The following is a 26,122-nucleotide window of genomic DNA, read 5'->3' on the forward strand; positions in this document are numbered from 1 at the left end:
TTTGATTCAGTTAGACACTATTCACTATTATATTTGTGCGCATAGAGTAATTATGATCTTCCCCATGTACACAAGGATAAATGAGAAGTGTTTCCCATAATCATGCAAGTGGAATGTCAACATGTACATCAGGGTAACCACAAAATATTTATCATATTAATACAATGCAAGGTGATAGGAAAATGTTTACATTATATACGTGAATGTACTAAGATCAGGACCATTAGCATTGTATCTACATATTTACCACAAGACGAGGGTCATTACAACCCCTTAAAAATAGCCATAAGGCCTTCATCTTTTGTAGATCCTTGACCACAAGGGTTTAATTGAAAAACACATATTTCCTTTAAAGATTTGTAGGTTGAGGGAGCCACTTGAAGCCCTTGATATATTTTCAATTTTTTACAATAATAACTCCATTATGCACACTCCTCATCTTAGAGTTGGGTAGAGAGGGAGAATACTTGATTGATGCCAACCTCGTAAATGAAAAACGTTTCCTACTCATTGTTTGGACTCTCCACCACTAGTTGACACCACTAACACACACCAAAAGTCCAAGATACCCATAATATGTGCGTTACACCCAAGGGTTTAGACTACACCTCCATAAAATGTACCTTCAACTTTAGATGTCCCAAAACAGTAATATCCTAACCCTAGCCTATTTGTTAGATTTGTGTAACTTTCTCCTTAACTAACATTTGTTTTTAAATATTTAATCCACTTGTCATATACTCTCTCTTGTTTGCACCCACCTAGTATACAAGAACACTTATGTTTTTAATACAACCAAGTTAAGAGGGCATGTTTCTTTCTTACACTTAAATGTTTTTAATACAACCAAGTTAAGAGCACACATTTCCTTTTCAAATTCCAAAAGTATAACATGTCTATCTCTATAAACTAACAACAAAATCATTGCATAAAAAAGGTAAGCTTAAAATTAAATTAAAATTAGATTATTATTATTATGATAAATACACCAAATATGGAAAAAATGTTTTCAAACACAACCATAAAAAAAAGTATTAGTTTATCAAATACGACTACAAACTTATTAATCCAGCCTAGATCCATCTTAACCCAGATCTATCAAGCGCCGAGAGGGATCCAATCTCTCAATGTGCAAACCTCTTTTTTGGCACTTGATAGATCCAGGTTAAGATGGATCTAGGTTGGTTATATAATACTATATAATATCTATATTTGTATCTATGTGTCTCTTTCTTATTCCCTCTCTCTATCTCACCCCCCAAAAATACACACTCTCTCTCCATATCTATGTCTCTCTCCCTCCCTCTTCCTCTCTACCTGTCTCTCTTCCCTCTATCTCTCCTCTCTCCACCGCTACCTTGTCGCTCCCTCTGTCTCTCTACCTTTCTCCCTCTATGTCTTTTTTCTTCCTTCCCTCTCTCTCCCCTCCCAACTTCATCTCTCTCTCTCCTCTCTCTTAGTCCTCTCTCTCCCTTTCTCTCTCACCTCCCTCTGTCCCCCCCCATCACTCTCTCTCTCTCTCTCTCTCCTCTCCATCTTTGTGCCTCCCTCTCTCTCTTTCCCTTCTCTCCCTCTCTTTATCCCTACCTATTCTCTCTCTTCCCTCCTCTTTTCTCTCCCTCTCTCTCTATCCATCTATCCCTTGTCACTCCCTCTCTCTCTCCACCTCTATCTCCTTATGCCTTAGTTATTTCCTCCCTCTCTCCCCCCCTCCAACTCCATATCTCTCTCTCCCCCCCTCTCTTCTTCTCTCTCTCCCTCCAACTCCATATCTCTCTCCCCCCTCTCTTCTTCTCTCTATCCCCCTCCAACTCCATATCTCTATCCCCCCTCTCTTCTTCTCTTTCTTCACTCTATCTCTTCCTACCTCCTTCTCTCCATCTCCTCCCATCACTCTCTCACTCTTTCTCTCTCTATCTCTCTCTCTCTCTCTCCACCCTCCATCTTTGTCACTATCTACCTCCCACTATCTTCCCTTCACTGTGCTTGCTATCATCACTTGGATCCTTAGTTAAGATAGATCTATGTTGGTTCTTACTAATATTTGTATTATATAAATTTCACATCTTTAAATACAAAAGTATTCTCATTTTTAATTTTATTAAAACCTTGATTTAATTTATATGGGAATAATTTTAGTAGTTGTGAGGATAGAGGGTTTATGTATATCTCAAAACGAATTACAACCATTTTCCTATTAGCTTCAAATAAAAAATGTTATAAAATTAAATTAAAATAAAATATTTGTATTGTGAAATAATTTATGGTTTTTGGGCATGTGGTATTGATAAGCCATGGTATTGGCCCATGGTATTGTAACAAAACCTATTTATAAGTTAATAATATCCATGGTAAAGTAGGGGTGAATATCGATGGTTAAAAATCTTGTCATATTGTTATAAAATATTTAGATTGTGAAATAAGATATGAATTTTTTGCATGTGGTATTGATAAGCCATGGTATTAGCCATGCTATTGTAACAAAGCCTATTCACAAGTTCATAATATTAATGAAAAAGCGGGGGTGAATATTCATGATTAAGAATCCTGTCATATTCTTATAAAATATTTTGATTTTGAAATAAGTTATGTTTTTTGGGCATGTGATATTGATAAGCCATGATATTGGCCCATGGTATTGTAACAAAGTCTATTTCCAAGTTAATAATATCCATGGTAAAGTGAGAATGAATATCCATGGTTAAGAATATTTTCATATTGTTATAAAATATTTTGATTGTGAAATAAGTTATGTTTTTAGAGCATGTGGTATCGATAAGCCATAGTATTCGCCCATGGTATTATAACAAAACCAATTTTTTACAAGTTAATAATATCCACTATAAAGTGGGGGGTGAATATCCATGGTTAAGAATCTTGTCATATTGTTATAAAATATTTTGGTTGTGAAATAAGTTATGGCTTTTGGGCTTGAGGTATTGGTATTGGTTCATGGTATTGCAACAAAACATATTCACAAGTTAATAACAAAATCAATAACAAATTGAATTTTATTATTTTGATTATTAAGTGAGCCAACATTTAGATTTTTGCACTCATCCCCATACTTTTGACTTTTATTATTATTATTACTATTATTATTTAACTAATCCCATATTTAAAATTGTTTACATACTTACATTACACCTACACATCTACTCTATACTCTATAAATATTGTATTTATTCTGGATTTAAGACCTCTGTGGTTTATTATTTTCAACTTAGTCACCGGAGAATCCACAGTAAGAACCATTTTCTGCCAACGTTTCAAGTCCCAACCGGGATCCATCATCAGGACAACTTGAATGCTTGATAGAAGAAGAGCTTGTTTAAGGGTTTAAATAATAATGAGGAGAGAAAAAAAGATGAATGTCGACTCTCAATTTTTGAAAAATAATTTTTGATGAGAAGTCGGCTGTTTCGGATTAATTTAATTAATTAATTAATTATTATTATTATTATTATTATTAATTAGTTACTGTTAATATGATAGTTATTATTAATATTAATTCTATTAATAATAATTATTATTAATATACTAATTAATAATAATAATAATTAGTGCTATAATAATTAATGATAATTAGAATTAATGATATTAAATTGATCAAAGTTAATGTTAAAAAGTATTAATTCTAGAAATTGAATTAATATTTAATATTTATAAATAATTGATCAATAATATTTATTAATATTGATATTAATTGAAATAATTATTATTATTATTATTATTATTAATATAATAATTAGTAGTAATAATTATAATGATCATAATTAATGTTAAAAAATTATTAATCTTGGTATATTGTATTAATTTTTAATATTTATTATAATATATGTTGGTACAATTTTTATTTATTTATATATTAATTTTTTAGAATAGGTTTTAGCTTAGGTTTTCTAAAAAATTAATATATAAATAAATAAAAATTGTACCAACATATATTATAATAAATATTAAAAATTAATACAATATACCAAGATTAATAATTTTTTAACATTAATTATGATCATTATAATTATTACTACTAATTATTATATTAATAATAATAATAATAATAATTTCAATTAATATCAATATTAATAAATATTATTGATCAATCATTTATAAATATTAAATATTAATTCAATTTTCTAGAATTAATACTTTTTAACATTAACTTTGATCAATTTAATATCATTAATTCTAATTATATTTAATTATTATAATACTAATTATTATTATTATTAATTAGTATATTAATAATAATAATTATTAATAGAATTAATATTAATAATAACTATCATATTAAAAGTAATTAATTAATATTAATATTAATTAAAAATAATAATAATAATAATAATAATAATTAAATTAATCAGAGACAGCCGACTTCTCATCAAAAATTATTTTTCAAAAATTGAGAGCCGACATTTATCTTTTTTTCTCTCCTCATTATTATTTAAACCCTCAAACAAGCTCTTCTTCTATCAAGCATTCAAGTTGTCCTGATGATGGATCCTGGTTGGGATTTGAAACATTGGCAGAAAATTGTATTTATTGTTTTTTAGGGAGTGAAATTTTAACATTTTTGAAAAAATTCAGCCTTAATTTTGATGTAACAAAGCCCTCCCAATTCAAATCTTCATTTAGTATATTTTCACTTTTCATAGGGCAGAGGGAAAACGAGTAGATATTTTCACTTTTCATAGGGCGGGAGGGAAAACGAGATTGAAGAGAGTTGTGAATTAAATTTTCACTTTTCATAAGGTGGAGGGAAAATGAGTAGCATATTTTCACTTTTCATAGGGCGGGAGGGAAAATGAGATTGAAGAGAGTTGTGAATTAAGGTTTTACCAGTAGCAGACTGATATCGAACCCCACCATTGGATCTTCAATCCATTAATGGCGCCCAGGTATGTTTCATTTCTAACCTCGTTGCATTTCCACCCCACTTTTAGTCTTCTTCCACACATTGGATCTTCAATCCATTAATGGCACCCAGGTATGTTTCATTTCTAACCTCACTGCATTTCCACCCCACTTTTAGTCTTCTTCCACACAGGGAGGAGTACACACACCTCAGATATCTGGTTCAAAATTCACTATTTTTTTCATCCTTGCTTTTAAGTTTACGAGTAACATATTTTCACTTTTCACAGGGCGGGACGGAAAACGAGATTGAAGAGAGTTGTGAGTTAAGGTTTTACCATTAGCAAACTGATATTGAACCCCACCATTGGATCTTCAATCTATTAATGATGCCCAGGAAAGTTTCATTTCTAACCTCACTACATTTCCACCCCACTTTTAGTCTTCTTCCACATAGGGAGGAGTACACACACCTCAGATCTCTGGTTCAAAATTCACTATTTTTTCATCCTTGCTTTTAAGTTTATGCTTTAATCTATATGATGCACTTTGTTACTAGGGATGGCATTGGCATTTGATGACTTTGGGAAGCCATTTATTATGATAAAGAAGCAGGGGTAGAAGACCCAAATGAGAGGCTTAGATGTTCAAAATTTCTAACATTGTGGTCACTAAGGCTGTTATGAGAATACTGCGCACCTCATTGGACTCCAATGGAATAAAAATGATGCTTTAGAACCCCTGTGGTGATGTCATCATCAGTAAGCTCTTATTCTTTTTATTCATTCTCTATTTTTGGATCACTGAAACCACCCTTAAATTATGAAAATTAGTAGAATTTATTTTTAAACTTGTATGATTCATAGTAAAAAATTACTTAAATTTTCTGTAAAGACTAAAATAAACCATTAAGTTATGAAAATTAGTAGAATTTACTTTAAAAATTATATGATTCATAACTAAAAATTACTTCAATTTTCTGTAAAGATTGAAATAAGCCAATACTCAGGGATCTACTCACTCTTTCTCACTGAGGTCCACCGAGCTAGATGCTCTACATATGTCAACGCCTTTCTACTAAAGCTCTTAAAATTGGTGAATGTGTTCAGATGTCGTTACTCTGGGATCTACTCACTCTTTATCATTGAGGCCCACCAAGCTAGATGCTCTACATATGTCGATGTCTTCCTACTAAAGCTCTTAAAATTGGTAAATGCGTTCAGATGTCATTTGGATCATTGGACGTCTAATGTGCATTAAGGGCATTTTAGCCCCTAGATTTATATGTGCCATATTCCGTCATGTTGGTTCTATTTATAGGTGCATTTAGGTTTTCGTTGTGGGTAGTTCTCCTATTTAATAGGAGCTAGATTTTTAGGGCCTGCATGTCAAACATAGCTACATGGAATTGGTCCATGCATGTGGTACTTTAGTTTACCACCAAATTTACACAAAAATTAAACCCAAATTCACACAAATTTACGAAGTAACTGAACTGAATTGTTTCTATTATTAACTATTTACTATTGACAGGCATGAAACTATGGATTTATGCAACCTAAATACACACAACCATTCCATTAATCACGAATCCATAAATCACAAATGCGGCTAACACAAGCAGTTAGAGAGGCAACCTAAAAATTAATTCAAGAATGAAATAAACCATAAAAATTAGTAATAATTCAATACAATTCATATATACATTTAGGAATACTTATCTATTTAGAATTGATCAACAATTAGTAGTGGAAGAGGGAAGTAAGATCACAACCATATAACCGAAGATCAACCACAGTTCATATTTTACTCAATCACTGGCTTCATCATTGACATTAGCACTATTTCACTTGATCACATGATCCATTTTTAGTAAGATCTTTGTTTGAAAATAGACCACACATAAGGGCATGTAGGCGTATTGTCTTATTGTCCATAAGCATACCTGAAATATAATCTCTTCATGAGTATAATTGATGGCCTTTACTATATTGGAGCTAAGAAGTTGCTAAGTTGGAGATTAATTTTTGCAAAGGATAGTGAGTAATTTCATTGCCCTTTTTTTTTATAAATCTTCCTCCCAGACCTGTCATGAGTATAATTGATGCCCTTTACTATATTGGAGCTAAGCATTTTCTAAATTGAAGATTAATTTTTGCAAAGGATGGTGAGTAATTTCAGTGCCTTTTTTTTTTATAAATCTTCCTCCTAGACCTATCCCTAAAATATAATCTCTTCATGAGTATAATTGAAGGCCTTTATTATATTGGAGCTAAGCAGTTGCTAAATTGAAGATTAATTTTTGCAAAGGATAGTAAGTAATTTCACTGCCTTTTTTTCTTATAAATCTTCCTCCCAGACTTGTAGTTGTTTTGGATGATAGGTACATACAAAAGAACATGATACACTTCTTGTATTCACATTATTGTTTGTCAAGTCTATGCTTCAAACAAGACATGATAGCTCTTTTGACGATACAAAAAAAAAGCACTTAATACTTGGTGAATAATCCAAAGAAGTGCCTTGGTGGTGTTGTGCACAAACTTATGGACAAGAACAACAAAGTGAAAGAGAGCTGTAAAATTGGTTAGAAAATAGATTTTCTACTAATCACTAGATGTTATAGCTCCAAATCTCACCCTTGATATTTGTGATGTTGCATTTATGGCCTAGGGCAACCCCTCCTTCCAGACTTGGTCCAAATACTTAAAAAACAGTGTTTTACTCCCTATACGCAACATTGCCCTGAACTAAATGCGTGTGTACGCACGTCAGTGTATACCCTACCTGCACATATGTCTTAAAACACTTAAAAAAAATAAATCTCCTTAATTTCGGGCGGAGATCACGAGTTTTACTTGTTGATTACCTATTAGTGCCCGTGGCCCAAACTATTCCCAACGAATTCCCAACTAAAAAACTACTTTGGGAGAAGTATAAAAAGGCTTCAATGGGAAGGACTTAAGAAGGAGAGAAGAGAGAGAATTACTCTGCTGATATTATACCTGATCAAGTCTGAAGATCCCTGTGCTTCTAGCACTTCCCCCACTACAGGAAACCCTTGTTTCCTTGAGTTTTGATGTCATTTCACTAGTTGGGATATCCTTGTGTGAGTCATGGAAGGAGCCTTTTGAAGACTTGAGATTGGATGGACCCGGAGGATGGTTCCGCTTGGAGCCAGTAAGAGGAATATTCAAGTGATATCATTCCTTGCTTTGTTTTAGTTATCTGCAATAAAAGAGACATTTGTCTTGTTCCCGAAATCAATCTTCTTCATGCATATGACATTATTGTTATATTTTACATATGAATAATTGTTTCAATGTATAATTAACCATCTTTCAATAGGTTATGAAGTTGATTTATATATGATTCTTTGTCCATATATTGCTATTCTTCTTTGAATTGGCTATTTTGCAGGTTCAAGGATCGAGAAGAACTCCAAGAAGGTTTGGACCCTGGCTGGATCTACCCGAATGAAGGACCCCCAAGTGCACCTCTCTTTGCATAGTTTGCTTATTTAAGTATCATGTCTATGTGGAATGCCTATCTTTTACTATAGATAACCCCTCACTCTATTAGGCTGTTGACCCAAAGCCCTAGGGGCTTAGTCCCTCAACAGAATTGGCGACTCCGTTGGGGACAACAGTCTTGTTGTTCCTAGTTTGGGTTATTTTGTGTCAATCAGGGCTTAGCCATTGGTGTTCTTGTTGTAACGGATTTGTTTGTTCGTGTAGGAACTCAGACTTTAAGTCTGAGTAGTTTCTTCAGACCTCTTTTTGTTTTTTCTTGTGAACTTCCATATACGCAATTTTGTTAGGTTACAGTAGCGTATGTACGCAAGTTTCCCCATATGAACCCGCATATACGCATGTTTCTTTGGGCTGAATTGCGTATACATGCAACTGTGTATTGACACAGTCACGTATACCCTAATTTTCCAAGATTTTTTCAATTCTTTCTGTCTCAGAAGATTTGTTTGTTGGTGTGAGTATTTCCTGAGCAGTCAATTTTTGTTATTAGTCTTTGGTTTTGCAGCAAGTTAACAGTTTCAAATTCTCTCATGTTGTAGAAAGTTTTGGTCTTATTTTGTTTTGTTGCAAGTGTCATCATTTGTGTTTGAGCACACGAGATTTCTTTCTGAGAATCTTGGATGTTCTAGTCTTCCAGAGCAAAAAGATTGGTTTCAATCTTTAGAGAGCCGGGGGACTGCCTTGCCTCAATGGGAGGTTTACCACCCGACTGTCGGGCGAGTGGGCCTGAGGGGACAGACTTGACACTTAGCCAAAGCTCTCAGCCCCATTGTTGAGGGTGTCCATCCTGGTTAGGGTTGAACAGGCTTGCCACACAAGATGACAAACTTTATCTTTGTGATATTCTTTCTTTGTGTCAAAACTGCATCTTGTGGCCATTTTCTTTTCTCTCTTTTTGAAATTTGTTGAGTGACGATTTTGAAAGTTGTCTTTCTTGGTCTTTTGATCATTATCACCAAGCTCTTTTTGCTGCTTTTTGGTCGTTCGGGGCATCTTGAAACACCTATTTTGTTGAGTTTTCGCCCATATTGAGTTGATAACTTGCAAAGTGTTTTTGTTGCCTATTTTTATGTCTTAAAGTCTTCAATAGTATTTGGAGTGCTTTTGAAAAGTTGTGTTTTTCTTTTGTGAAAAAAAAAACTCCTTAAAAACTTGGTTTTTGCTTTCTTTTGCCTTGTTTTGATTTGGTTTCTTTTTGCGAGTGAGAGTGCATTTTGTTTGTCTTAAGATTTGATTTTAGTGTTTGGACAAAAATGAGCATTAGGAACTTATATTCTATCTAAACATCTAAGGTGGCTAATTAAAAGCGATAAACAATTTGCTTTCATTCTTTGCTTTAGAGTAATCTTAATTTTTTTGCATCAGCATATACTCATTGCATTAGGGTAGTTTGTGCATTTTTTAGGGCATCCAATAGTTTTTGTTAGTTTTTGTGAGTGTGAAGCTTGTTGAAAGAAAAGAAAAGAGAAATTTATTGCTTTATTAGAAGTTCCTTAGAACCTGGTAGAAATTTCTTTTCATCGAAGAACGAAACAAGTGCATTTGCATATAGTTTGGTTTTTATTAATTTCTTTTGCGTCGACAAACACCACCAGTTTCATTTCCATTTATCCCTTGACTTAAGAATAGCCCATTTAAAAACAAGCGCTAAATAAAATATAATAGAATTTTTTTTTTATATTGTCAATTTAGACACACCAACAAGTTTTAGGATATTTTAGGACCTTGTATTAGGTGAGTGGAGAGAAAACTCTCCAAGGCCAATTTAAACTGTCAAACATAGGAGTCTGAATAACTAGTGCAAATCCAATAGTGTTAGGGAGATCAGGAAAGCTCCGGATCTGGGAGTTAAGCATGAGGGTTTTTGAAGATAAGGAAGAGAGATACCCCCTCTCCTATTTTTAGGATCTTACCTCAAGACTGTTCCGCCTGGCTTCTGACACGAGTTGGTAACCTTAGTTGCTTATCCTACGGATCTACATAGGAGGGTGCAGAGGGGAATCTCGTGGCACATGAGGTCGACATGGTATCACTCTCAGCAGTACTTCTAGAGGGCATCCTTATGAAGCTCAGGGGTTTGCACCGGCACAGGCTGTTGTTTGGAGGTCAGCGTAACTTCCTCTGATACCTTCGCTGGTAGGCATGGGCCGTCATTATCCCAGACTATCTTCGGAAGGCCCCTACTTCACTTTCTTGTATTTTGGTGTCTGGTCCTCATCACCCGGAGTGGAAATACTTGAAAGTTGTTTGATTGGCTGATTTCTTTTAGGGACATTTTTAGTGTGTGCTCTGTGCTCCTAGTTGGCCTAGCTTTCATTTTTCTTGAGTCTTTAATTAGATCTTAATAAAAATTCAAAGTGGCTGACCGATCGCCTAGACGGTCTCGTAGACTTTGTGGTATTTCACCACCAAGTTTAGAGCCTTCTCCTAGAAGGCGTAGGGGCAATACTGCCGGTGGTTTTCACCCCGTGGCAGCTGACGCATTAGAGATTGATCCTCTGCTCGAGGGAATTAGTGTTCAAGATAGGCCTGGTACTTATGTAGAGCTACAGAGGAACACCCCAGTTCTTTCTCGAGTTCTCTTCCAGACGGAAGATAACATTGAGGTAGAAGAACTCTCAGAGTCATTAGCAATGCCGAATTCTCCTCTACCTTCTGATCATCCAAACGTATTATTATATGTTGGGACTCTGATGCATAGACCGTCAAGTCCAGGTTATTTCACACACTTACCTTTGATGACCACAGCTAGAAGCATGGCATCTACCACGAGTGCTACAACCATGCAGACTCCAACATCAGTACAAGGGGAAGGAACTATTTCCATCCCCTCTGCATCCTTATTTGGGTCTATTGATAGCACATCCTTAGTTGGGTCTACCTCCATTCCGTCTACGAGTGGAAACTCCCAAGCCAATGCATCTAGTTCTATATTTTTCCTGTTTGGCACTCATTCTCAAGGTATTCCGTCAAATCCGTTTAATGCCTCCACATCCATGATGAGTGGATCGGCTTCATTTCATGGTTTTCCTTTTAGAAGTGGTCATATACCACATTCCAACCCGATGATAAGATCTATGCCTTTTTCTTTTATAGGTTAAGTCAGTAATCCCTTTCAAGGTTGGACTAACCCTACAGTTAGTGGCATAGGAACTGGGAATCCATTTTTCAACCAACAAGGGAATAGATCGTACTCCACAGTTAGTTCGTTTCAAAGTATTCCTCCCTTAGCTACCACTTGGAATCCTTATTAGGGGTTATCGGCTCCTTATAATTCTATAGGAGGGAACTTCGCTAGTTATGGAGGTTTTTCGGCTAAAGTTGGTCAAACTCCGAATTTTGCTGGACCATAAGGATCACCTTTTGGTTCACTGGGTTCTGCTAGTTAAATTGAGCAGCCTGGTGCCTTTCAAAATCCATGCCAATCTTTTCATAACTTTGGGAACTCCGCCCAATCTGGGTGGAATCCCCAAGGTCCTCCAAGACTTCCTTTTCTAGCAACGCTGAATTTGCCAGATCTCACAAAATTGACAAATGATCCAATCAGATACAATCCAGCCTCGCCTACAGTCCCAGCCAAACTCCCATCGGATATTCCAAAGTTCGAGGGGAAGGGCAGTGAAGACACAAATGACCATGTAACCACATTCCATTTGTAGTGCTCATCAAACTCCCTCATCGATGACTCGATTAGGTTGAGACTTTTTCAACGCACCTTAACTGGTAATGTGGCTAAGTGGTATATAGAGTTTCCAGGGGGTAGCTTTACATATTTCATTGATTTGGCTAACATTTTCCTAAAACATTTCTAGTTGCTTGTCCATTATGATGCCAGAAATGAACTTCTAGACAATTTCCGTCAGTATATGATAACTCACATCTCTGATCATATTCAGGAATGGAGATGAAGAAAGAGGCTCATTAAAGGATGTCTCTCTATCAGGAGTATATTCTGAAGAGTAAGCTATTTTTCAGGCCCAGCAGTTAGAATTGATTTACTCTCAGTTTGGGATTCTTCAGAAAATCTTACCTGATGCTCCTAGGACTAAGGTTGATGTATCCAAACTGATGCCAAGTCCCCATGTGAACGGTATTGTTGGATCAATTGACACCAATGCGGTGAACCTGTTGAGCCAATTGCAGCGGTTGTCTTTACAAACTGCTCCTACCAATCAGGTCACATCGTCGAACCCTTCACCTTCCCAACCCTCTTCCATTAACGTCATCCAATCTTCTAACCCCAAAGAAAATCAAAATTCTAATGGGAAGAAGAAAGGACAAGGTAAGAAAAAGAGTCAAGATGGGAAGGCTGACGCAAATAAACTTGGCAATAGTGCTGGTGAGGGTGGAAAGCAGTCAAAAAAGAAAGTTAAGTTTCCATGCAACTTATGCAATGGAGACCATTTGACTCATCTCTGCCCCAAAATTCAAGATGGTCAGCGCTTGTTAGTGCAACAAGGGTCTTCTGGCTCTCAAGCTATGTTAGCCAACCCTTTTCCCCAAGGGCAGCAGTTGCTTGCTGGCACAAACTCAAATCCTAGTACCTATGCAGGGGCCAACCAAGAAGGGGGTAAATCGTCAAATATTTTCATGATGGGTTCTCATGTTAATGTGCCCACTCGGTCACATGATTATGGTGAAGCTAAAATATCCAAGGATAAATTTGTTCCCGAAACTATGGATCTACTTCATATTGAGCGACCCTCTGTTGAGTCTATACCTCGGATACCGAAAGGTTACGCCAAATGCGCGACTATCAACCCTAATGCTAGGGCAGCCCAGAATTACTCCATTATCGAGGATTTGGCTCAAAGTCCATGCGTTAAGTCTGCATTAGAGGTACTCCAGTCGTGTCCAACTCAACGAAGTGCTTTGCTTTCGGTGATAGGGGCAATTGATCCAAACAATTCCTTAGTGCTCGCTTTTGATATGCTCAATGTCAAAAAGAGACTCCCTCATCATATGGCTTTTCAAATAAAGTCTACTTACCGGAAAACTAACATTTTTCGAACCGTTATTGATGAGGGAGCTTCCACGTGCGTCATGTCAATGTCATGTTGGAAGACCATTGGAACGCCTTCAGCTGTTCCTTCACCTACACTCTTGACTGCATTTGATGGTCATTCTCATAGACCACACAGGATTATCCTGGCCTTTCCTATATGTGTTGGAGGGAAGGTTGTTAACATCAAAGTAGAAATCGTTGATGCCAACCTAGATTACAATCTCCTCTTAGGACAAAATTTGATTTATGAAATGGATGCCATCATTTCGACTCTATTTCGAGTTCTTTGTTTTCCTCATGAGGGTAATATCGTTAAGGTTGATCAATTGGATTATTCTCCAGTTGATCCTCAAGCAAATTCAGATTCTACTATTCCGTTGGTGGATAACCCTCGCCAACCTATCGATAATCTGGGAGTTGGGATGTATTCTTCATTGATGGGTACATTTGATTTTCCTGCTCCTATAGCTAGAATCATTGTCATTTCATCCTCCAAAGAGTCTTCACGAGAAGAGTTCTTGCAGACTCATTATTTTTCAAACCCTTGGACCTTGCCTTCGCCTACTACCACATTAGATGAAGGACAAGTGGGTGGAGTGGCATCCCCCATATCTGTAGCAGAGCCTAGATATCAGTCTATCGTTAACTCTGCAGATGACAATCCTACTCCTTTTTTAGAGGAAGAGTTAGATGGTGATGTGGCCCCAGCTTGGACCCTTGACTCTACTTCTGCCATGGATTGCTTAGATATGGTTTTACCATTTAAGGAAGCAATCTTATAAGAAATGATGTGTGTAGATTGACCTTGGGAAGATTTACACCATCATTCATATTTTCTTCCCCCATTGCGAGAAGTCAAGTCCAGGTTTTCCAATCTGCATACTAGCAATGTTTGTACGGTTTCAAACCCTTTGGCTCCAACACACATTCATGTCGAAGGTAACATGTCGGTCATTTCAAAAACTGTACCAATAAACATCTCTAGGAACCCTAATGTGATAGAAAATGTCTTCATCGGATTCGAGTGTTCCCCTGAAGAGATCCAAATTTACATTGACCTCTTTAAAGAGTTTTGGGATGCATTTGCTTGGTCTTATGAAGAAATGCATGGTATTGATCCATCCATTGTTCAGCATGAGATCAAGACATATGAAAATGCTAAGTTGATTCGTCAGAAGCTTCAGCCAGTTAATCCTAGGAAAGCAGCAGCTATTAAAGCTGAAGTAGAAAAGTTACTCAAGGCAGGTTTCATATACCTCGTTCCCCTAATGGATTGGGCTTCTAATCTAGTCCTGGTTGATAAAAAACAAGGAACGATCCGTGTATGCATTGACTTTAGGGATTTGAACAAAGCTTGTCCAAAAGATAATTACCCCACACCATTTATTGATCAGATAGTTGATGAATGTGTGGGTAATGAGATTTTTTCCTTCATGGATGGATTCTCTGGTTATAATCAAATATCTACTTGTCTAGAAGACTGGCATAAGACAACTTTCATGTCCCTGGGGTACCTTTGCATACAAATATATGCCTTTTGGTCTTAAAAATGCTGGAGCAACCTTTCAACAGGCCATGTCTTACGCTTTTCATGACATCAAGCATGTCATCAAAGCATACTTAGATGATTTAGCTGCTCGTTCTCGAAAGAGAATCGATCATCCTGGTCACCTTCGGTTGGTTTTCGAACGATGTCATTTTTACAAGATCCAGTTGAATCCAAATAAATGCATTTTCGCGGTTACATCTGGTCGGTTATTAGGGTTCATTGTGTCAACTGAAGGGATTCAAGTTGATCCCTTCAAGGTGGAGGCAATAGTTCAGTTGCCTCCCCCATCTTCCATCCAACAACTTCAAAGTCTTCAAGGGAAGGCAAATTTCTTGAGACGGTTTATAGTGAACTATGCTGAGATAACTAAAGGGTTTATGCGTTTGCTCAGGAAAGGAGTTCCATTTCTATGGGATGACTTTGCACAACGATCTTTTGATGCCTTGAAGCAGGTGTTGATCTCTGCCCCGCTTTTGAGTCCACCAGATTATGGTAGATATTTCCTTTTGTATCTTGCAACTGCAGAATCAACCATAGGTATGGTTCTAGTTCAGGAAGATGATGCTCTCATGGAGCATGTCATTTACTACTTGATTCAAGGCTTGGTAGGCCCTGAACTACGCTATTCTCTGGTTGAGAAATTAGCCTTGGCAGCTGTCCATGTTGTCTAGCGGCTTCGCCATTACATTCTGCTACGCAAAACATTTGTCTTAGTGGTGGTCAATCCTTTCCAATTTGTCCTCAGTAGGCAAGTGATTGGGGGCAAATACAATTGATGGATTATTATTTTACAAGAATTCGATCTCGAGTTCTTGTCGGCCAAGTCTAAGAAATCATTTGTTTTCATGGAATTAATTTCCAAGCTGCCTTATGGAGAGGATACTATTTATGAAGAAAGTTTTCCCTACGAACTTCTATTCCTCATCTCTTCACAAGATCCATGGTATGGAGATATCATAATCTATCTCCATACTTCGAAGTTTCCTCCTGCTGCCTCCAAGGATGAACATTGAAAATTACGTCACCTGGCTAAGAACTATGTGATCATTGGTGATACATTATATTGCCAAGGGGTTGATTCGATCCTTAGGTGTTGTTTAACCTTAGAGGAAGCATAGTTTGTGCTTAATTATTGCCACAGTGGAGCTTGTGGTGGTCATCTTTCAGGGCTTGCTAAAGCCCAGAAAATTTTGCATGCCGACTACTTTTGGCCTTCGCTTTTCAAAGATTGTATTGAAGTGGTCAAATGTTGCCACCCTTGTCAAGTCTATACTCAGAAGATGCGCATGCATCTAGCTCCTATTTTCCCTGTTTTCACTGTCGACCCTTTTACAAAGTCGGGTATTGATTTTACTACTTGTAATCTGCCTTCATCAGCGAATCACAAGTACATTATTGTGGCTGTAGACTACTTTACAAAGTGGGCTGAAGCCATGCCCACTTATAAAAATGATAGTGAAACAACGGCATTGTTCCTCTCCAATCAGATTATTTCATGGTTTGGTATCCCAAGAGATTGGCACTGATCATGGCAGTCATTTCCAGAACCAACTGATGTCTGAATTGGTTCTTAAATTGGGCTTCTGGCAGGAGCATTCGTCTCTGTATTATCCTCAGGCCAATGGCCAAGTAGAAGTCGTGAATAAGTCCCTCAAGATGATCCTGCAAAGGACAATTGACAAAAATCGCTCCAATTGGCATCTCATGTTGTATTCGGCTCTCTGGGCGTACCGAACTTTGGTAAAAACTGCTACTGGTTTTACACCATTTCAGTTAGTTTATGGTCTGGAATCTATCTTTCCTGTTGAATGTGAAATTCCATCTCTTAAGTTAGTTGTGGAGCTCCTTCTAGAGACCTCTAGTCTTGAAGAGTGCCTCCTTCATTTGGAACATCTCGATGAGCAGCGTTGAGATGCCGCCATAATCAATGAGGCTCATAAGAAAAGGGTTAAAACTCAGTACGATAGAGTTGTCCGTCCTCGAGTCTTTTCTAAAGGCGACCTTGTCCTAGTCTATGACCAAGATAAATATGCCTTGGGGGCAGGCAAATTCAAGTCTATGTGGTATGGTCCCTTTATAGTGAAACGAAATTTAGAAAAAGGGGCTTATGAATTAGTTGATTTTGAAGGGAACAAGTTGGCAGAGCCCCGAAATGGGCTCTACCTCAAGAATTACTTTCCCTAAGTTTCAGTCGAGCAATGGATTATTTGTATATTTTGTATTTTTGTACATATCTTATCAGGAGTTTTCATGATATCGACATTCTTTGATCTACTTTGGCAGGTGTTGATGGATGACTTGGTCTATTTCGGATTCGCCGATGATGCTAGTCGGCACACTCGAAACCTTACTTCAACAGCTTGGGTGATCTACTATCCAACTGGTCAGTTGATGGTGTCAAGGGGAGTATGCATTGGTCCTACATCAAATAATATGGTTGAGTATACTACTGTTATTAATCTACTATCTGAAGCTATTTCTTATGGAATCGATTCGTTAGTAGTGTATCTTGATTCACAACTAATAATGTCTCAATTAAATAACATTTATCAGGTTAGGGATCCATGTTTATGTCGCCAATATTTGAGAGTGAGAGTGTTGCAAAGATCAATTTTTTTATTACTTATTTTCACATTCCACGATCTAATAATTCATTAGCAAATTCTATCACTAATCAAGTGTTAGATTGGCACATCATTGATTCATCGTGATAAAATCAAACATCAAAAGTCGGAATTGTATATATATATATATATATATATATATATATATATATATATATATATATATATATATATATATATATCATAAAATCACCCGTGTGTACATAAGTGTGTCCAAAATAATATACAAAAATTGGGACTAAAATGCCCATAATCATGTCCAGACTATCTATGACCCGGCTCAGGATGAGCAGCCAAGTATGTGACTACAATGTTAGCCACACGCCTAAGAGTCTGAACCCAGTCTCGTGGCATTCCAACCACGTGACGCTACATCTCCTCAGGGAGATCCTCTACCGCCACCATCGGTACTCGGTGAGTCAATCTCACCAAGTTCCGCTAAACTGTGTATAGGACCCGCTCTGTATCGACAGCCACCTCTTTGGCACCTCGGCCGCGATGTCCATGCCGTGGGAAACCATCTGGTCATACTGGCCCAATGTCTGGAATATGATCATTACATTAGTCATTTGAATCCCATAAAAAATATTTTTAAGTTCATTTTCATATTTAAAAAATCATAAAATCAATAAAATATTTTTTTACCTATATCTCCCCATGCCGCGCCTGGTGATAATTCCAGATCAGGATCTCCTCGGAAGTCCAAGCCGACATAGGGATAATCATCCACTGTGACGATTTGCTACTCCCACCAAGAGAAGAAATCGTCGTCAAAAGTTGTCCGCAATACGTCCCCACCTCCTAGACGTTTCATCAAATCGGCCCACTTGCCCATCTATGGATCTTGTGGGCTGCTAATTGGAACTAGTACTCTAGGGCATAGTGCTGGGACCTTCTCGAAAACGAAGGAGCACAGAATAGTCCCATACCAAAATTTTTTGGTCTTGCCCTTTTTGATAGATGATAGTTGGCTCTTCAAGTTGGTGAGGAGTCTGATCCATTCACTCTGGCTATAGTGAATAGGATGATCCTCAATGACAAACTCTCTACGTGCTTGATTGGAATCTGGCTTCCAACCCTTTCTGGATGGCCCGGGCAGTATATATGCACATAGTTCTTTATAGAAATTCTACCTCGTGAACAGGCCGTAGAATGTACTACCTCTCCCCTCCGGGAAAGGCCTATGATAAAATAGATATCCTCAATCTCTGTCCTCAATGGTATCTGATCAATAATGATTGAATCGTCCTCGATACTCCAGTAGTGAATGAGCATTTCGAGAAAGCAGGTATTTTCCTTCGTATTTGGCATTTTGAAAATTTTTAGCAAACCACATCCTCTCAAGACATCCAAGACCTATTGATCATTCATAACCTCATCATCAATAGTGGCATGTTCCCTTTCCCTCCAGGTGATTGTCATCCTGAGAAAAAAAACAAGTTTAGACCGTTAGTTTTTTGTTTTGAAATCAAAACGGCATATATGCAGGTCTGTTTTATACTCAATTGCATCTAGGGCCTGCGTATATGCAGGTTTCATATAGCCAACCTGTGTACATGCCACGATAAATTTTTTTGACATGAATTCAATGGTGAAACCTTAATTAAAATTATTAAAAACAATCACAAATTGGTGCAAGCCAAGTTTGGGGGTTACCTGATGATTTTGAGAAGATTTGAACGGTCGGATTCGGCAAAAGGAAAGCTTGCCTCTTTTTCTCCACTCCTTGTGCTCTCAACTCAAACGGTAACAATGGTGAGTCAAAAGGTTATTTTATAGAATTTGAAAATGTCAAAAATTTTCAAAATTTGATTTTTTCCCTCTCATGTATCTTTTAACTTGGGAGCTTGAATTGTCGAGGATAGGTTGTTTTTTAAGGACTTTTTGGACGTTTCTTCAAAGATTTCAAGTCAGTTCCATGACTGCAGACCCGTCATGGTAGGTATCATTTTACTTACTGGCATATAGGTTAGGGAAGCCATTCTTCCGTTGCATTTTGCATAACTAGCCTTCATCTCTCAATATACTTGCCATAGGGTTGATCCCATCGTGTTATGGTTCGTAAACCATCTTCACTCAATGATTTTTTAAATCATGACATGATGGTAGAGCCATCCTTTTCATGGGCATCGTAGTTAGCACCTCACTGACATTGGTTGCCCATGCTGCTTCATCGAGTAGGCTCAGGAGTCCTCTGTAGTCCCGCCATGACCTATGCGCTGAAGACTCATTCCTCTTTGCATCTTCACTTCGTTCTGGCCTTATACCCTAGAGGGTCCTTCGTGTTGAGTTGTACTACTGCATTGCATATTGACTATTTGCACCTTTTGGCCTTTAGCCTACTTCACTTGGACTCATGTTTAAGCCAACTTTTGACCAAGGCATCTCAAAAATCAAACTTGCAATCCCTTAACTTCTGCAACTTGACACACTATGACCCGTGGAAGGAACATACCTTTGAGTGTCTTTGACCAGCTTTTGCCTCCCTGCATTGAGCATAGGATTGTTCCAATCCCAGGAACTAGATCATCTGCCTCATCGACACTCGTTCTTTCCACTGTACTATAGAATTCTTTTATTCTTTTTCCAGCTTAAAGATAAAGACAAAAACAATTATATACTCCAAAAAGAGCGGGAATGAGACATCATTTCCATTTATTGTTGGTAGCTAGAGTTAGTCGTGTCACCCTTGAACAAAGCACTCAAAATAAAGTCTCTCCTCCATTTGGGCAGGATTTAGTTTGACTTAGGTATGCCTTAACCTTGTTATTGAGTCAATTCTCCTCCGATTGGTCATCTCTTACAATCATATGGAGAGTTCGTTCGTGCCTCCTACATGACGAGCTTATATAGAGTTATAATATGCTGCCACATAGTCATCATTTGAGTCGTGCTTTTGTTCAAGGGCAGTAAGCCTGAGTCGGCCTCTCTGCGATGTCTCTTGAGCTATTTTTCAGTCGGCCATCCCTGGTTGTCTGTGTCTTGTCTATCATCACATCAGTTATATTGGTCTTTTACTCATGTCGGTTTGAGAAGGTCTCCATTGACTTCTTGCTGGCGGGTCTTGTCCTTATCGACGACGACATCTTGCTCTGAGGACAGGCCTAGAGCCGCACCTTGGCCCTATTTTCATTATTGATAGGTCACCTTGTGCTCAATATCGATAAGTATCATGGGTCTTTAACTGAGTGGTTTCCCTTGTGTTTGACGTCAGCTTACATTATCACACATTGGGATTTGTGCAGTACCTTGGTTTCCATTTGACCCTATTGGTGGATACCTCGCCTCTGTGTCAGCTTTCATTATTGGTTGGTTCAGAGGGTTTCTATCGTGCGCTAGCTACATCTTGTGTACGCCAGAAATGTGCTTTGGTTGGGTTACTACATCTTTTTCGTCTGATTCCTTCCACATTATTGGCCTATGGGTTACAATCGCGATAAATTGATGAAGGATGCCTTAATGCCTTCCTTCTAGCGGATATTTCCCTATCGACTACAACTCATTGCTCTGGGGCAAAGGTGTAGAGTCCATTTGGTAGTACCTTGCGGTTTGCAGTCATCAGTGGAAAATCCTTCGCTATCGACAATGGGAAACCATCATTGACTCTTGATTGATAGATTCTTCTAGGTGTTCGACTTCAGATCATCTATTCGCACTTGTTAGATTGTACTGGGTACCTTGACTCCCATTATCATTATCAGTGAGTAGTCTCGCATTTGTTAACGGTATACATTAATGACCGGTAATAAAATGATTTCTTACATGGTCGACTTTAGCTCATTCATTCCCATTGTGTAGAAATGTACCGTGGCGGTTGGTGAAGACCTCAAGTTGCATCACCATTCATTGGTTCACTTAATAGTTGCTCCTGATGCTGCTAGTTGATACCTTTCCACCTTATATGTTGCAATCATTCATGGCGACATTTTATATGTTGGCACCCGAGTTTTCAGTGTAGTATCATCTTATTCCATCATTTTCATTTGGTACTAATGGGATCAGTTTTTGATATCAGTGATCAACTTCATCTTTCAGCTTCATTAATCTTCTTATATGTGACATTCAGACATGTACTTGTTCGATCGTGATCAGATGATCCATTATGTATTTCCAGTCTCCTATACTTGTATACTTAGTGGATCCACTTGTGCTTGATATGTGGACATGCTTTACTTTCTCTAAGCATGGGTATGCCCACCTCAGACAGTGTTTCTTTCTGATCTCCTTTTGTGGCTTGGTAGGTTGAAATCTGGTGAAGTCCTTCTTAGTTTTTGAAAGGTTTCCTTTCCATGTAATTAATACATTTCGGCCATAATGTACCCCTTTTGACCTCATATATTAGGGGGCATCTGTTATAGCTCCAAATCTCACCCTTGATATTTGTGATGCTACATTTATGGCCTAGGGAAAACCCTCCTTCCAGACTTGGTCCAAATACTTAAAAAATAGTGTTTTACTCCATGTACGAGACATTGCCCTGAGCTAAACGTGTGTGTTCGCGGGTCAGTGTATACCCAACCCACTTATATGTCTTAAAACAATTTAAAAAATTAAATCTCCTTAATTTCGGGCAGAGATCACAAGTTTTACCTGTTGATTACCTATTAGTGCCCGTGGCCCCAACTGTTCCCAACAAATTCCCAACTAAAAAACTACTTTGGGAGAAGTATAAAAAGGATTCAATGGGAAGGCCTTAAGAAGGAGAGAAGAGAGAGAATTACTCTGCTGAGATTATCCCTGATCAAGTCTGAAGATCCATGTGCTTCCAGCACTTCCCCCACTACAAGAAACCCTTGTTTCTTTGAGTTTTGATGTCATTTCACTAGTTGGGATATCCTTGTCTAATTCATGGAAGGAGCCTTTTGAAGACTTGAGATTGGACGGACCCAGAGGACAGTTCCGTTTGGAGCCAGCAAGAGGAAGATTCCGGTGATATCATTCCTTGCTTTGTTTTAGTTATCTTCAATAAAAGAAACATTTGTCTTGTTCCCGAAATTAATCTTCTTCATGCATATGATGTTATTGTTATGGTTTACATATGAATAATTGTTCCAATGTATAATTAACCATCTTTCAATAGGTTATGAAGTTGATTTCTATATGATGCTTTGTCCATATATTGTTATGCTTCTTTGAATTGGTTGTTTTACAGGTTCAAGGATTGAGAGGAACTCCAAGAGGGTTTGGACCCTGGCTAGATCTACCTGAACGAAGGACACCAGGTCCACCTCTCTTTGCATAGCTCGCTTATTTAAGTATCATGACTGTGTGGAATGCTTGTCTTTTATTGTAGATAACCCCTCGCTCTACTAGGGTGTTGACCCAAAGCCCTAGGGGACTTAGTCCCTCAACACTAGATCCATAACTAATGATCCCATAGTGTTAGTAGATAATCGTTCCTTCAAATAATGATCCTCATATGTCTCAGGTTATTTTTGTTTTATTCCACCTTCTATGGTGCTGACCTGTTTGTGGAAGAAATTTTCTGATGAAGGCTGCTAAATTAACCCACCAACTTCATAAGGCTCCAATTGATGTTCTTATGTCTAGATTCTAATTTCTAGTCTTTAAGCTCTCTTGCAATGGTGTATATATATATATATATATATATATATATATATATATATATATAGATTGACAGGCCTTTCTGGACTATCTATATAAACAACTGATCTTTCACTAGATAGACAATGGAGTTAGCAACCTGAAGTTTTCTATCACATTTTTATTTTAAAAGAGAGTCCTCTAGTTCTTCTCTCAGGGTTCCTCTTAGGGTTCCTTGTTTCCCTTCATGTTCACTTCCATCATTTACTTTGGCTATAATTTTTCTCAGTTGGGCTATTTCTATGGTTTCAGTGTTGTAGTAATTATTCTCAACATCTTCGTAATGTTTGCATTTCTTCGATATATGCTTCTCCAATTCATGTCCACTCCTCCACATACCATGTTTTTTCTCTTTTCGCAATTGGCTTCTGGACATCATCTTACCAGTTCTCATCCTGGAGTTGCTTCTCTCCCCTGAATCTCCTTTGTTGGATTTGCAACAAAGGAGGGAGAAAAAAATATGCTTTGTTGGATTTTCCTCACTACAGGTTCTTCCTGCTTTAATACCAATTGATGGGTGCCGGAAAATGAAAAACCTAAACAAATGAAAACCAATCTATTGTAGGTAGATAAGAAATAAAATTTACTACCCATGTCAGTGGATGGTGTCAATCACAATCAATGTACTTCGACTGAGGCCAAACAATTCCACCTGATGATTTTATCATTAAACTTGTATTATAACATTCAAGTAAATTAGTGAAATAATCATGATGTTACTCAATTAAATTCACTCTACAACAGAAATTGATCCTCATGCATGGGATTAAGAAAGGATAAATAAAAAGAAATACTCTGTTTCTCACAGAACAATGGGTTGCACAATTTCTTGTTTAGGTAGAGATTCAATGCTAGTTCTCTTTCCAGGAGTTTACCCTTCTTGCTGCTCGATGATTATTCCTTAACAATCTCCTTCATTTTTAGTGGAGTGATCTTCCTCAATTTCCCAGTGATATGCCTCAACTGATCCAAGGATCTTCTTGCCCAATGATTGTGCTCAATTGCAGTTGTGGAGAATACAGAAGCCCTCTATAGTAACATCATCAGACATGAGTACCAAATACACGACATTTCCATTCTCTAGCAAAGCTTTGGAAGCAATTTCCCCTTCCACTAGAGCTATAATTTGGCTCTGCTTTAGAGATATGCCGAGGGAATAACCAACATCCAACTTCTGCTTTCCTAGCCTTGTATTTTCCATGGTGATGGCCTTGTTGGACTGACCACGGTATCTCTAAGTGGTTTTCCACCAGTTGTACAAAGAGGGATCTAGGGTCTTGCTGGCTTCCAAGGACTAAACAAAATCTACCACAATGGAATGTTGAGCAGGGTTGAATCTGCCATACCAAATCAGATGAACATCCACAGTAGGACTACTGGTGAGTAGGGGACCATTGTGATAAGTTAAAACAAGGGGCTTCTATTCAACCAATACGAAGGAACACAAATCAATCAGAAGAAGCAGACATATAATAAACTTAAACCCTCCCATTCCCAAAATCAGAGAAACCCTACAAACCCTAGTGCTGTTGGGTTTTTCCTGACATATAAGAAACACCTAAATTTGTTTCTCCCTCCTTTGTTGGATTTGTGATGCAGGCCTAAACCTGCAACCCAGAATCTTCACCCATTGCTATACAGATAAGCATACATCTCACCCAAAATAAAACTTCACCTCTGGCAATTTCACAACTCATTATTTCCATGCGGAAGCTTTTCCAAACATATGGTTTAAAACCATTTTATAAAATCATTTCATAACAAATTCATAAGCCCCAACCTTGAGAAACCCCCAAATGCCAAATTCAAATCATTTGTCATGCTATTAACCCCAAATACTCATTACAAAACTTCAATGTGCATTTGCAATCAAGCTCAAAAGCTTTCACACCCAATAAACATTATTCCCATTTTCATTGCATAGGGCTTTTAATGTCAATTTCATTTCACATATTATCATGCGGCAACTTATCAAACACAGGATTTAAATTCCTCAATCAAATACCGACCTCCACATATGTATTTTATATACCGGATCTTTAAGAAATGCATCCATGACAAATGCTACCACTATATAAATAAGACTCAGAATTACCCATTTTAATACCGGAATTCTGTTATATACTTAGGACATCTAGAATTCAATTCCATATGCGCTCTCATAATAGAAATTCACATTAACCTCATACCTTACTCGGAAGATCACCAATAATACATTTTTTCCTTTTCCACATCTGTGGACTGCGCCCTTTCTTCCCTTAAAAACAAACTTGACATAATCAAATCAATATTGAATCACAAAACTTGGACTTCGTTCTTACCTTAATGCCATCAATCCACAATTGAAAACTTATTTCACTTACCTGTATCTCTGCGCTTTCCACAACTATTCTGCATTTGATTTCCTATATGGAGATTCCAACACACACCAAAATCGTTTTATGCCATCGATTTCTTCTTTGGAAAGTACGCATTGGATTTCTGTACTTCGACTTTCATCATTTAATTTCAAACCTGCCTTTAACACACTGTATTCGATTGGATAATCGAATTGATTTTAAGAATCACTGTTTCGATCAGTGTTCCATCATTCTCTGTGTTACTTCTGCCCTGCATTTATCACAAAATGTCAACGTAGACTATAATCAAATCAGATATAAATATTTGAAACGTTCTCCGTATCCAAAATTTGTGGATTAAACCTGCAATTCTTCACCATACAAATTCCAAACGCTAACTCTGCTTCAACTCTGTAGAATAAACCTGCAGTTCTTCACCATACAAATTCAAAACGCTAGCTCTGCTCCTAACACAGCGATTTCATTCAGATCGCAATCCTTCATTGCTTATAAACTAATTACTTTGCCATGTTTTAAGAATTTGATGACCCGTATTCCTTTTATATAATTGCAATTATAAATTCGCTGGAGGATAACTTATATACAAAACCCAA

This window comes from Pinus tabuliformis, chromosome 2_2, assembly GCF_031772625.1.
Source record: "Pinus tabuliformis cultivar Carrire ecotype Pingquan chromosome 2_2, CPIR1, whole genome shotgun sequence".
Taxonomy (NCBI): domain Eukaryota; kingdom Viridiplantae; phylum Streptophyta; class Pinopsida; order Pinales; family Pinaceae; genus Pinus; species Pinus tabuliformis.